General features: G+C 36.3%; 1 protein-coding gene across 1 annotated transcript in view; it reads right to left on the bottom strand.

Moving 5' to 3' along the window:
- LOC124359350 overlaps nucleotides 1-14701 on the bottom strand; it is a 109757-nt gene extending 95056 nt beyond the window's left edge. The window contains 1 exon segment of the mRNA XM_046812026.1: nucleotides 14376-14701. The gene's annotated coding sequence lies outside the window, so the exon portion shown is untranslated.
- Between the last annotated feature and the right edge of the window lie 1199 nt (nucleotides 14702-15900).

The following is a 15900-nucleotide window of genomic DNA, read 5'->3' as shown; positions in this document are numbered from 1 at the left end:
CAAGGTATGTGGACTTGTGCAACTCCGGCCAATCCACGGTCACGAACATCCAACCGACGTGACATTATACTTGAAGAGTTACGTGATCTACAGTGTTTCAATGATAGCGTCTCATTCAATCTACAGTTTCCAAGGAACGTCAATGTTCGCAATCTGAGAGTCACAACCTTGTATCCCAGTAATCAAATTATTATGCATACAAAATAAGAAGTCATTTTTAATTCTGAATATCCATTTACTTCGATAGTCTTATCCGGATATCGATACAGTCTTTACAGTATGGTTGTTTGAGGAGCTTCTAAAACATAAAACTGTAACTATTGATAGATAGGAGGTTAAACGCAGAAGAAACTTTATTTTTACACCACAATATAGCGGCTGATAGAAAAGCTATGGAAGACGATAATTTGAAAGTCTATTATTAATGTTGCTTGGAGAGATATGTACTTTCGCTTGTCAATATGAGTTCATCATTACTAATAACAGAACTTAACAAACTGTAAGTTTTTAATTCACCATTTTTACTAATAGTAAAATTGAGAAAGTACTTCGGGATGGACTCCATCAAAGAACTTAGAACTTCTACTATCAGGGTAAGACTAATAAATCGATAACTAAACACTAACATGAGCAGGACTCTATGCACAGAAAATACTGTAGATTATATGGTCACATGCATTATAGGGCAATGTATAGAAAAAATATAACTAAACTTAACTAAGAAGAAACTATTTTTAGATATTTTTGGAATTTGTTTAGGAAAGGGTAACTTACATGGCATGCCAGTTGAAAGAAAATAAAACAGAAACTTTGAACACCAAATGATAAATTTGTAGAAACCGTTAAGGAGATGGAAAGATTCTCGTATCTATTAAGAATAATCAATCAATATTATCGTTATCTACTACACTTTTGAAATTGAGAAGTTAAAAAAATTTGAAAATATAATTAAATACAGCTTTTGCATTTATTTTTGGTTTTAGCAAGTAAAACAATACAATGCAACAGAACCTAAATAATTACGCAATGCCGTTACTACTCCCGCAGCGAATCTAAAGATTTGTTATGACAATTGTAGCAGCAGCCGAAGAAGGACTTTGGACTGGATCTGGGTGAGTCGGTGGGTGCTTGTGGGCCCTGGCGTAGGAAGGCAATAATAAATACAGGCGACCTGACCATAATAGCTCTGCAACGATCATGTGATGGCACCGGGTGCCCGAATTTGGCCCTCGAGCCCACATGAGGGCTTTAAACATCCGCTTTGTACAAGGTCGTTGCAGATCGATCTTGAGGGGATAACACGGTGTACAAGACTACGATTTGTAGCATTTCAACCCCAAATGATAACGAATGTTTAATACTAGCCGTTTCTTTGATAGAACCATTTTTAATTATATAAAGCCCAAATACAAAGTCACACAAAGAATCTTTCGTATAGCTTAACCACTGATACTGCTGTCCTAAAAAGAGCATTTTTTTAAAACAAAGGGAACCCTAGTTTTTTTCAGTTAATGTTATATTTTTATTATACAACCGAAATTTAAAATATTATATGTCAATAAACAGTGCTTATAAAGGAAATGTTTAAGGTAAACCTAAATTTGTCAATTCAACATTTCCATTTGGGCGCCTATTTTTTCAAGGTAATGTCTTAAATGCGATAAACTTGTTGGCAATAAACAAACTTGCAATGGTCGCCTATAACAACTTTGGCGAGATGCAGTCTAATTGTGAATGCCTATTAACATGAACAAAATTCATTTACATCACTGATGTGATACAATTTGGAAACGTCCATGAGTTTTCATATAATCCAAGACAGGCAAGTTTCTAAAAGTATCCTTCAAAAACTGAAATTTAGGGCCAGAACTCTGTATGGCATGAACAACCAAGTGTCCAATCTCAAGAGAGCCTGCAGCCATGAAAGTGAAGAGTACGCCATCCGCCATACATTACTTCCTGTGCGGCACTGACTGCATGAATGTACGCATCGGCCCGGAACATGGGGGCTTGTCATGCTAATTATCCATATTGGTATGTCGTGTCCCACTTTGAACATTTATCTCCTCTGTCAGTTTGGTTAGAACAGTTCCACTTCTTTCACAGATAGACTTTAGTTATTACGATCCTTTCTTTCTATTTTTCCTGTGGCAAGATGGAATTCCTAACTTGGAAATAGCTTTGTGACATACCACGTGAGTTAATTATCTCTCCAAGACCAGCTCAGATCATTTGTGGGAACTTCTATTTCCTATTGAGTGTTTCTCTATCTCAATTTGAACTCCTCGCAATACTGTTAAGAAATTTCGAAGATCTTCTGTAATTCATCTATAAAGAGGCCTTTGCAAAGATGAAAGTACTACAAGACGAAACACACGTGGTTTCTTGGGGCTGGAGTTGCGAATTCTTCTTGAGCCTCTTGAAAACATAGCCAATGTAAATTCAAGAGAAATTGAAATGGCATTGGTTTTATTTCCCATTTTGGAAATAATCAATTTGGAAACCCAGGCGCTTGTCTCTTTCAGATCCTCATCCCAGCCCTGCCCACATCAGCTCATTATATCCTCTACACTATATCGATTATACCGAACTGACAACTGCCATGGTAGCTCGAGCTGGGCACGCGCGTGACTTCACACTCTGATTTGTTCTTTTGTGACCAAGGTAGGGAGTTTTTGTTCACGTGTCCTTGCCCTGTCACAGGCATCATCAATAACCCATAACGATGTCACGCCTCAGATCTCCCATGATTAATTATTTCTTGAGAACCGATGTTGAACTCTGGGTTCTTTATTTTAAAATAACCCAAGTTATCACTTAATTGGAATTTGGATACATCTGATTTGTCCGCTCATTGATCATACATTATTTCAGAACCCGCTGTAGTAAAATGACCTTGACCGAAGCGTGACTGCAATTTGTTAACACAATCCTTTAAAATATTCAAACAATGACGAAGAATAAAGTTTGAGATTTTGTTCTGAATGACGCATAAAAATATCAGAAAACCTAAAAAAGTGTTTGATGCATATTAATCATATCTTTTAAATAAGCCATATTCCATTTCATTATTCTACGACTCAAAATAGAGGCGTAAAACTGCTCGAGGTTTTTGGATTGTTCTCGTAGAAAAAACCAGAAATAATTTTGGCTTTGTTTTAACCGATATAACATGTTTTTAATAATAAATACGTCTGTCACATCTTATAATCTCATCTTAAATCGTATTGTTACACGCATTTAATTAGTTATTAAATTTAATTGAACTAAACAACATGAGCAGTTTAACATAATTTGAACGAACATTCCGTTATGTTATGCTCGTAGCAGAGGCAACCATGTCAAAACACCTACGACCTTTACATGGTATAAAATGGTGGGATAATTTAGCAACATTCCACAATTTTGTAGACCCGGTCTACGCATCTGTAATCATGCAGTGAAGGCGATTATAGTGTACAGGTATCAGCATACAAACTGCCTGACAGTAGTGGCGACTGTGAGGTCAGACGAGCAGACGAGCTCGACACCGGAACTCGCTCTACCAACCGGAAGGACCGGCAATTCACCGTGATAGGTGTCACTGGGGTCCATAAAAACCTATGTTGTCAAATGTGATTGTCCATCAACGAGGTGGGCTTCCGCCTTCCGACTCCTGTTTCAATACGTCTATCTTCACAGTACAACACAACCTATGTACTGTAATTTAAATTTATTTTTACTAACAATATACCTCATAATTTTTATTTTCATAAAAACTTGAAAGATATATATTCCTCAAAGAATATCGTATATCATATTTGAGGTCTATATCAACCTTCCTTGTCAAATTATTTTGCTGGATGTATACTTCAGCTACTTTTACTCTTAATTAAAATACGGCATTATGGTCCTGGGGAACCGCTGCTATCTTCACTTGAGTGTTTAAATTACAGAAGTGGGCCATTCGAGTCATGTGTTGGCTGGGGTGTCGTGACAGTTGTAGATATGTTATCCCTGCTGAGAGCCTACTGACTAAAACTTAAATTTTAATATATTTACGTAGTCTGTTTGTTCACTTTTAATTCCAATTTTCCAATTCATACCCACAGATTTGAAACTAAACACAAGAGTAATATTGTCATAGTTGAGTTTCGGACTTGCATGTTGAAAAAAAATCAATTCTATACCTTGGACCCAAATTGTTCAACAACCACAAATAAAAGATTGTAAAACTGCAACTTAATTAAAAAAAAGTTCTTTTGTGCCGTAAAGGCTATTCCTAAATAGATAGTTAGGAAACTTGTCCTAGCTTGGTTCTCTTAATATTCTCCTTAGCTCTTTCATAGTCTGCTTTAAATTCTAACGTTATGATGAATTACTTTTAATTTGTACGTCTTTGTCATTATGCTCTTACTGATTTGACAACTACCCGTGTTAACTTTAACTTTTTTACTTTTTTACAAATGTGAACTTAAAATTTTTTGAACTTATGTCATGAAAAACAAAATGTATTTTAAAACATCACATTAAATAGGTTTAACAGAAGAACTACGCGCTAGGTTATTTATACATAATATTACCGATTTAATATAATGTAACAGCGTGTTTAAATTATAAATTTCACAACTTCCTCTACCACGATTACTAAGCATAATGCGTATTTTGTCTGCACGTTTCTGTCTACCTCGTGACCACGGCAAGGAAACTGAACGTAAATCTACAAACGGCAGCCGAGCGCTCACGAGGAATGGTGGTACTATTGGAAGCCGGAGTACGAGGAAAGTAACGAAGTTTAACGGATTCCCCCAGGGATTCGCGATGGGCACCACCTTTTTAAAAAAGATATCTTCAGGTACTCCCCGTTAATGCGTTAATGCGCCATGTACGCAAGACAGCGCACAGCACAACAGAACAGCCTGGATGCTGCTGTACGGTGATGATTGGACATTTGACTGCCTCCGACTCTTTCACGCTTATCACGGACAACAGGCAACGGGACGGAAGTCTTTCAGTGTAGCCATGACCTTTGTTCGATTACTCAGATTATCCGTTTCGTTGAATTAACCCAATCCCATGCTCCGTTTCACAACTGCTCTCATGCAATTTACTATAGGTAATTCAACCTTCACCGTTTACATGTTTATGTTCTAGCCAACCGTAATCTTAAACAACACTATTTTTTACATTTCCATCCCATGGCTTAACATGTTCAAAACTAAGTTATGGTAGATTATAATAACTCACATGGAGCGTAACAATAATAACTTTTTAGAAAGAAGCTGGGTCAGAAGAAGAATCGTCAACTATGATCGTAGCAATCGTGTAATCGTAACAGAACTGGATTTTATTAGGCACTAGTCTTTTTTAAGGCGTTACAATAGAGTTTAAAAACATGTTTTGTAGTTCACAACCCATTAAGAGAAATTTCCTGCAGAACAATCTGATGATTCTTTCACGTAAAGGCTCCAGCTTGCAATAAGGCTCAAATAAAAACGGCTGAAAATTAAAATCTAAAATGAGTATAGCTTCAGTTGGTAACATTCTTAACATTTACAATTTTAGAAAATTATATTTTATATTGAATGTAGCTTTATAAAACGACGTTTTTGAATATCGTTCTTGGCAAAATTAATTTTTTTATAAATAAAATAATAAATAAATCATTTCTTGAAGCTATTATTTATGAACATGCTGTAATTTCCACATTTATATCTTCAGCCATTTTGTATTTGCTTTAGATTACAAAATGGCCAACTTTAAATACCTGTAGTTTCACGTGGAACTCCAGAAACAGCCTGGAGTAACAGAAATTATTTTCAACTTTTTTGTATTCAGGTAAGTTGTAATGAATTTTAAAAAGAATTCCAAGCCCAAAAACGGTTTGCTACCGTCTATGACACATTTCTTGCAGCTAAATTGACCACTTTGGTTTCAATCTCAGAAATTTAGAAAGGATTTATTAGTGGTCCTTGTCACTACCGCCCCATTGTTCCTAGGAGGCAGAGTCTAGTAACGGATGAGCGAAGCCTGCCGGACGCTCTAGTTAATCCATCAGTTCCACTCTGGTCATGAGACCTCTGACAAAGGACCATCACATTCCTACGGCCCCGTGTCACGTGCCGCCGCCACAGAAGACCGAGGTGTTTGCAGAAGTCGCGTGGCGAGCCGGTGACAGCAGCATTGTATCCCGATTGGACTCCCGATTACAATCGTATAGGCTCGGAGGAATGAATCAGGAGCCAATTTGGCAATTTGAACGGTCATTGAGGATCGTATTTCGACAGAGATCCTGAAGTGAATCTATAGAAAAGATCCAATACAATGACGGATTGTTGGACCTTATTTTGAAATCTATGAAAAGCATCTTTAGTCCATGGTTAGATTGAATGTGTCAACTGTTGAAATCTGTAAGTGTTTTAAATCAACATGTAATTTTTGTATATTTCTTAAAAGAATTTAAGAACCAGAATTACGATTTATTTTTTTCTTTATTTTATTACAAATCGTCAGACTCTAAACCAGGAAATGGAGAAAACACCGAGACAATCAATAATTATGGTACGGCACAGAACCGACGTTACCGCTGCAGCCGCTTGTCGGTAGTTAGGAGTTGTACGGTTATAAGGAGTGGTATATGGTAGTACTTCATGCCAGCTCTAGAGAGCCTGGCTAGGGAGAGCCTGGCTTGGGTTTACAATGATGTACGCACACAACATCTAATCGATACCAATCACAGACTCTTTTTGTTTGCAATTATAAATATCCTCGCAATTAATTCTATTTTACTGGATTTGCAATGAATCGTAGTCGATTCAAACATTTAAGAGAAAGACAAAATCGTAAAAGAACTACGGCCGACCATATTTATTAGTATTTACGTAAAGAAATTAAATGTTTTCTCTACTTATAAATTCGTAAATAAAGCCTGAAACAAATTATAAACCGATATACAGATCTCCACCTCGATTTCTTCATCAATTCCCAAATTTCCGAGTTGATTTCGAAGTTGTGTTCTAAGAATTGCAAATTAAATCACAATTATAACAGTATGTCGTTACACATAATTGATGTAGTAACTGTAATATTACTATACGATATAAAGAAGTAATGTGTGAAAAAGTAATGCAGACTATACTAACCAACCTCTATTGAATTGGTCCGTCAATAAGAAACTTTAAACAAACAACTTATACTATCAGAAAACCTATGATACGCGTGCGATATCAGATAAATTTTAAAATTAACGATTCAAAACTGAGAAAGAGGACAAATTTACCAAACTAGGATTGATATATAGAATGCGGTACTCGCAAATACTGCTCCCTTTGCAATCCCTAATTGATAATACTATAGTTGATCAGCTGACGAGTTTCATGAACTATATTACTCGTATTAACACTATTAAGTTCATATGCCTGCTTCAGCACCCTTCGTAGGAATAACATCTTAGAAAGCAATATATTTTATTGTCTTGCTTCTTATTTCCATTCTTTGTTCTTTTTTGTTTTTTGTTTTAGTTGTTGAAATCCTTTTAAGGATGAATTCCTTAGTTGCATGACATCCTTTTAAGAATGAAATCCTTAGTTGTATGACATCCTAGGAAGCAATATATTTTATTGTCTTGCTTCTTATTTCCATTCTTTGTTCTTTTTTGTTTTTTGTTTTAGTTGTTGAAATCCTTTTAAGGATGAATTCCTTAGTTGCATGACATCCTTTTAAGAATGAAATCCTTAGTTGTATGACATCCTAGGAAGCAATATATTTTATTGTCTTGCTTCTTATTTCCATTCTTTGTTCTTTTTTGTTTTTTGTTTTAGTTGTTGAAATCCTTTTAAGGATGAATTCCTTAGTTGCATGACATCCTTTTAAGAATGAAATCCTTAGTTGTATGACATCCTAGGAAGCAATATATTTTATTGTCTTGCTTCTTATTTCCATTCTTTGTTCTTTTTTGTTTTAGTTGTTGAAATCCTTTTAAGGATGAATTCCTTAGTTGCATGACATCCTTTTAAGAATGAAATCCTTAGTTGTATGACATCCTAGGAAGCAATATATTTTGCTTCTTGTCTTGCTTCTTATTTCCATTCTTTGTTCTTTTTTTTAGTTGTTGATTTTAAACGCAACTTTCTACTGAAATTCCTGTTTTACTACGTCTTATCACATCATCCCGAGGAGATATAATAATATTCATAAACTGTAGATACAACTCAGTAAATTCTGAGTGCGCCAGTCTCTCCCAGTACAGGGTGTGTAGCTGCTGACACCAATGTCGAGGGTCAGGGTCAGCACCTCGCTGAGCTAACGGTCGCCTCCCATTGGTCCACAACTGCTATCGCGCCTCCTGATTGGCTCTCTCCCTCCATCTGGTAGATTATACGCTACAGTTTGCTGTGGCCCGACAATCTGTATGTGTTATGGCACCCGAGCTGGTCTATCATTTGCTCACACCTGTTTTCACTTTGCTTCTAAATCGTAGCCGAAATCACGGGAACGTGTTCAATCGTTTTAGTTCATCAAACCGTTACCGATATATTGAACCAATGGTTCAGTATAAGGCATCAAATTTTTTGGAAATATTATTTACTGCAGTACAAGATTAATTATAGGATAGACAATTAAATACATTACACAGGTAAAATATATACAGGTAAAAACATATATTGCACATGAACACGTCGGGCAATAAATTACATATTAAAACGACTAAAACTGACGTAAAAACACACTAAAAATTGTTATAAAATCTTACTAAATTGTCACTTGCCACTATTAAAATTGTTATGCCATTGGTTAATAAAACAGCTTTTATATAAAGGAATAAACTGTTCCTCATTTTTGACGGTAGATGTCAATAAACATATTTCAACACAAAGATTGTGTGGGGTCCTTAAACAGATTTTGCAATAGCATAAATTCTATTCAATTCTGGTTATTTACTGAAGGATGTGAACGAGTATCAACAAGTTCTTCCTCACAAATACACAGCACTCGAACCCAAAATAGAAAGGGTAAACAGTTAAAAGGTTTTGCGTTGTTACAGTGGTGGGAAGCTGAGGATGGATGGCCGTCACTATTATTCTCCTCCACTGTCGCGGCGCACGGATGTATCACTGTTGTGATGATGTGAAACCTCACGATTGTAATAGTTTATAAAAGTAATTACGGATTTAAAACCACCAAATGCGTTTTTTATTTGGCGTTTTAATGTCGCCTCATGGTTGTCGAGGAGTTAAAAGTAGAAGACAGGCTATAACGGAGGCTGTAGACACCCGAGAGAACAAGAGAGAGCTGAAAGCACACGTGTTCCTACAGCGGCCCAACAATGCGAAACAATCAACTCCTGTCAGTTCACAGAACAGCAGATTAATGATGGCCTTAATTATAGACTATTGATTGGTCGGTAGCCTTGAGTTCGAGCCGTGTCCTGGCCAGCTCGGTCCGTAGCACTGGATAGGTAGAACATCTGCTCCGTGATAGAACGTGCAGCCCTCAATAATCACCTTACATCTCTTGAGAGGGTACAAGGGTCTTCCGCGACTACCTTGTATAACAGTCTTTACCTGGTGAAGAGTTTCTTCTTACGCCATTTTTTGGATGATTATATTCCTACCCTGTATCCAATTATGGTGGGGCAGCTCCTTGCTCCATCTAGGGAGTAGGGAGGTGGATGTTGATTAGGCGGTTAGCCGCCAACTTCTACTTTTTAAATCTCAGCTGAATTATAATAATAACTCGTGGAAGTAGCCTACTCGAACCACGTTTCAGTCCTAGTATGATACTAACTCAAAACATCGTGTAAAAATTGAAGTCATAAAGAGTAATCCGTCAGTGAATTGTATTGAAAAGTTTTATAACATCAATTTTACACTTTAACGAACAATGGACGAGATATCGTTCAGTCATATTCTGTCGTAATAGCAGATTTCTGTTTCAAACGAGCATATTTTACACACATTTATGTTTCATGGCTTTGAAAACTTCATTTGAGTTTGTTCTAAACACTTTAGCTTGTATTTTCAATTTATTTAAGTCGATTTTATTTAGAACATACTTACTTGTCTTTTTACAAGTTAAGTATCGAAATAATTTTTATTGATAAAAACGTGGAGAAATCCTATTTTATACATATATTTTTTAAAGCAGACAGAGATGTAAGAAAATACTTAAAGGAACCTTTCATTTAGTTATTAGAACAACAACTAACGTAAGCTGAATGAGTTGTTCCAGTTGTTAATGAACATTACAGAACGAGAGGCGTGGAAAGTTCCACTTCCAGTCCCTTCAATCCAATTTAATCGAATGAATTTCCGGCTGAACACGTACCGTATTTACAGTGCAATTTGTGGGGAATAGAGTCAATTTTAGTGTTGTATTGTGGTACTTTTTGTCTCGGTAAAGTCTATCTACTGTACTCCTTTCTTGGTAAAATCCACCTCAGAACTAAGAATGAGCTTTGAAGTATAGAAGGCGTATTACTAAATGATTGAATTACTATCTCCAAAATATATAGTCGATATTTTATTTCTATTTGATGACTAAAGCAGACGAAATGAATTTAGGTCGAAAACAATGACCTCTGGCTATAAACAGAGTGGAGTCAGAAACGTCGATGATGCATTCACATTTCTGAAGGGTGAGTGATGGTCGATAATTGGCTGATACAGACGACTGATGGGTTTATCTATCTTATCATCTTACGACGGGCGCTTGGGCAATGTCTGAATCCATCAAATCCTTCTAAGTATTTTGGAGTTCTGAATATCCAAAATTATATGATGATTATAGGAAACCTTTGCAGCGCATTGAATTGCTGTTGCGTCTTCTCTTTGGTTGAAATTGCCTTTTCACAAGACACTTCCATAACTTTTGGTTACTAACCCATTATCTACCCACCTAACAATATACTCAATTAACGTCAAATTTCGATCCCTCCGTTTTCTTGATTGATCGTTTCGTTCAAGAATTAGTTATTACCCTGGATAATATCTTCAACTGGACGGTTCATCGCCTCATTTAGTGAACTATAGCCGTTGGCTCGAATAACTGGAGTTAACCCAATTATGTGGTTACGAGCAATTCATTATCATTCGGGGTTGTATTGAAATGTCTTTCCAGAGTGTTGAACTTGCAGATTCGTTTCATGCATTGGGAAGTGTAAAACAAACACTTGCAGGGAATAAGATATGTGGAATCGATTGTGGTATTTTCTTTTATAAGTTTAACATACCTGGCCAATTAGGGCTAAAAGAAAATCATACCCACATCAAAAACGCATTATGCCTAAGTGAGAGATATTTGTACAAGATTAGATGTAACTAACTGAACTCAAGTGATAACACTGTAGTTATCAGTTCAGGAGAAAACTTTCGGGGAGAGCCATCCATAATCAGCCCTAACACTATCTAAGAGCGCGTGTTTACAAGTTGCTATCTTGTGTTTGTTTGTTGGGCGACAAGCGACCCTGATAAGCGTGTAGTGGTGATGTCAACGCAACTAGGTGCTCAGGTTCAACATGCATTTTGCGTTCTGCAACTTAAAAATATCTTTTGTTGTTGTTACAATTTTCCGGACATTTTCCACTGTTCAGTCATACAAAAAAATCAGTAACACAATATTCCGATATTTGCTATCCGATATCATTTCCAGATGAATAATTAACGTAACACATGACTACAATCAAGGTACTGTACTACATAAAAAATCATACAAAAGCGTTGTGACACGCATAAACCAGGAAACACAACAACCATAAGTTATCTCCATGGTATATAAAAAAATACAATAAAAACAAAACACGACTTTAATTATTAAAAACCGAACTGAAGAATACGAGTCACAACAGATCTGAACCCACCGACAAATCACATGATACCTGACTGCATATCACAATACTCTGGTATGATTTATGTGTGATTTAAGTATCTTACTGTAATCTGTGCTAGTGTGATATGTAATTGTAATCCCTGTACTTGTAATTTATGCTAGGGACGAGCATGCTGTGCCGTGACAACGCATGGACAGGAGTCCAAGCAGCTTTTGGGTATTTTTCAACCCTTTTCCTTTACTTCTTTACTTTCTTTCTGTTCTTTATTTTTGTATCTATTAATACCTCCCCCACCTGACGAAGAGAGTGGATTCCAATCCTCGAAACGTTGAGTTATACCTTTTATAACCTATAACGATGGTAAATGTCCGAAATCATGTTATTCTTTCAAACCTTTCATCGTCAATAACAAACTTTAAACAAACAATGATTCACAGTTTGGAATCTATAAGCCACGTTATTTTTATGTAGAACGTGAGGTGCTTGCAAACGTAGCTGGGTAATGGAAAATAAGGACAAGTCGTCAACTTCCAAAACGTTGACGAAATGCGTCGATAAGTCCTCGGTCAGTTTGGACAAGAGCGATGATATAAACATCTTTCTGCAGATTTACACAAATATTTCAAATATACCTTATGTTCGAATCGTGTGGATTGCAGAAATACAGGATATATATATATATATATATATATATATATATATATATATATATATATATAAAATATAGTAAGCTGCCTTTTGCGCAGTATCAAAAGCAACCAGTGAACATGTGCAGGCTCTGATAAGCAAATTACCTTGACGAGCACTATCAGCATGACTCACGCAACGTGATATCATAGAGTGACTCAATTTGGCCCTGATAGTGGCACGCCAAATCACAGAACCCAGGTGAAGACACGTATTGTCGCATCACCAGGGCGTGAGGAGGCACAGAGGCTCGGAATTAGCGGCAGGTGGGGTAGGCGCGGTCAATGGTGGCGAACGTGTCACCTGAATGTCCACATCCTTGGGCCAAAGTGTAAATATCCCACCTGAAATACGGGCGACGAAAGGTAAGGTCTTTTTGACTTCACGAGTAAGAACAGAGAAACTTTTTGAATGGGAATTGTACACATTGTATAGAAGAAATAAAGGGGATCATGCTGAAAACAATGCACGTCTTGCGGGTTTTATTTCTCGATGTGTTTAGATCGATCATTACAATTACGAAACCTATAAGGATTATTAAACTGAGGTTTCATTAAAATAAGTCCTTGATTTAAGGGATTTAATTATGTAATTCAGTTTTTCAGAGTTTAAAAATAGTAAATCCTTCACGTATTTACAATAACGTTATGACGTTAGTAAATAAATATTAGGCGTGCTCGTAACATATACTTATAGACTGTTCTATTCTTTACTGCAGTGAAGGACTAAAAATGAAAACATTAATACACTGTGAGGGATAGACTATTCCCGAAGAATCATTTCGAGATTGGAGAAGACGTTGGGAAACGTTGTGTTGGCTATTCCATGATCGGAATCTGAAAGTAGCCGACCACTCTAAGACAAGCTAGAGGCGGAGGTGGTGAGATGGGAATAGAACCCATCATTACCGGACATACCCGTCTGCACGTGATGGTAAAGCGGTGGCTTGCGTGGAGTGGAGATTACACCCTCTCCAGTTGCCACTATATTTGCTCTGAGCTGGTCTCTCAAACAATCTCACACTCATAGCTCGGGCAGAGAATCAATCTGTGAAAGTCTATCCCTTCGATTTAGTCGAGATCCAGGCATGTGAACCAATCGAATTATGGGGGGTCAATGCCAAAATCGCGCTTGATACTGAATGTTTCTTCGTTATTACACTATTAATTTCCTAGTATAGTTGTTACAGAACTTTTGTTTCAATTTCCTTTACCAGTAATTGCAGATCTCAAGAGAATTATTACTTATAGGTATAAATTAATATTAAGCTCGCAGCTATGAAGGTAATAAACCTATGTACACTATTGAATTTAGGCGCGGTATGGGTGGTTGCCCAAAAGGTTTTAGCTACAAATATACCTAGATATTTTATTACTTTGGAAAAGTTTTCAATGAGCACAATACATTAAATTTATGAGTAAAATGCATACTGCAAGCAAAGTTAAAATAAATTCACTACATAGGCTGTTTTCTCAATTGTGATTAAACTAATGTCAATGGATTATAGAAATGTAATTCTCAAACTTTAAAATAACCCCACATTAAACCACAATACAATATGAATTAAAATATTATTTTCCTCATGTAAATACAACGAATTGACAAGGATGATCCTTAAAATGTTCAAAATCGTTCGGTTTTGTTTAAAATCATAGTATGTATTAGACATTTAAGCCCTCTAATAAATTAGTAAAATCCTAAATAGAGTTATAATTAACCAATTCCAAAACATAAGTATTTCCTTAATAAAAACTTAATACTGCGTAATTTATTTATTTGTCTAAACCGAGATTAATTAGAGCGACAAAATAGTAAAAGCATGCTATTATCGTACAATAAATAATGTGCTACAATTAAAAACCAAAAGTATATTTCTACTCACCTAAGATAGCGGTTGATATCCAACAATAGGAGAGGAGAAACTCAACACATTGACTTACACAAGACAAAAAAGACAATAGATTGTTTACATCGCTTGTTTACAAGATAAGACGCAGGTAAACACTGGAAGTGTTTCACTTAATCAGTTTATCGACACGCGTTTTAGCGTTCTCATTGCACTTTTCTACAAAATTCGTTCTAAGACACTTAGCATTAATCAAAGTTAAAGCAAAAAAGTAAACTGTATAACCTAACAAACTCGCACGACACAAACAACAAAACCGAGGCGCGCTCGCTGGTCGCTACAGCCACAGGTGAGTGTAAAATCTGAGCCGACAATGCTGCCAACCGACAGACCGCACTCCCCCACTTCCCGCGCAGTGATGCAACTACTCGGAACTAGAATCGAACTAATATTCCAGCCGGTTTGACATTTCACTTGCATAATAATTCAATTACCCACGGCTTGAATGTCGGCTGGTTTTTCCGGTATCATTCTCATTCATTCATTCATTTACGCTTCGCACGTGCCCTACAATGGTCACACGGGCGTTTAACCACCTGGATACTGCAAACTTCAGTTGCACCTGGTTAAGTATCCTAATTTTGCTAAATTGAGATTCAGAGTTCACAAGCTCCGCGATGTTTATCTTGAATTCTGCAAATGGCTTTTTAATCTTAGTCATTTAGATACTGGAAAATGTAATCAAAATATATCAATAACAATATATCTTACTTTAATTTTGTATTTTTTTTTTTTTAATTATGCCAAGAACACCAAAACACAATATTATTCTTAGGTTAATTCTATTTTAAGTAGAAATAGAATTATCAATAAGTAATCGTATTGTGTTGCAAATCTAATGTAAATCTAATGCTTTTCGTCTTTTTACAGCTAAACTACGTTGCTGTTTTCTTACATTTCGAATTTTTACAAGATAAGTTGAGGTTATAAAAACATTTTATTACATTTAGACAAATGTATTAATAATAGTAAACTTAATAAGAGATTGTTGCTCTATCACCAATAATAAGCGAGATACGAGCGGTTCTCCTAATAGCAATTTTGCAACTTTAATTCCCCACCCATACGTTGTCGACCATCGTAGAAAGCTACGACATTTGTTTTACACTCACTGGTGATTCCTTTACAATAACACAAAGACAAATTATCTACCCCTTTCAGTGCACACTCACCTAATGCAAGTGCCTCGGTTATATGTACTGTTTTGTTAAGTAGCTCTCTCGACATAACGAAGTTGTCCCCGGCTCCTTAGTAGTACAGAGTTACAAGCCACAGAGTACAGGAACGAGAAATAATATATTTTCTTGTTTTATGTTCAGTAGTGATAGACCGTCCTCACCCACGCCTCAATACACATCGGCAGTCTCCGTGACTGATCGGAAACAATCGTTTAATATCACTACGTTCTACATGATTGAACACATTATTTTCGTTTTACCTTCCGTGTCTTTGCTCCATGCCGGGTTATTCACTCGTCCACTTCTTTAGTTTTATATTATCA

The sequence above is a fragment of the Homalodisca vitripennis genome, chromosome 4, assembly GCF_021130785.1.
Source record: "Homalodisca vitripennis isolate AUS2020 chromosome 4, UT_GWSS_2.1, whole genome shotgun sequence".
Lineage (NCBI taxonomy): Eukaryota > Metazoa > Arthropoda > Insecta > Hemiptera > Cicadellidae > Homalodisca > Homalodisca vitripennis.
The sequence above is the reverse complement of the archived record's forward strand: the minus strand, read 5'-3'. Positions and strand labels throughout refer to the sequence as shown.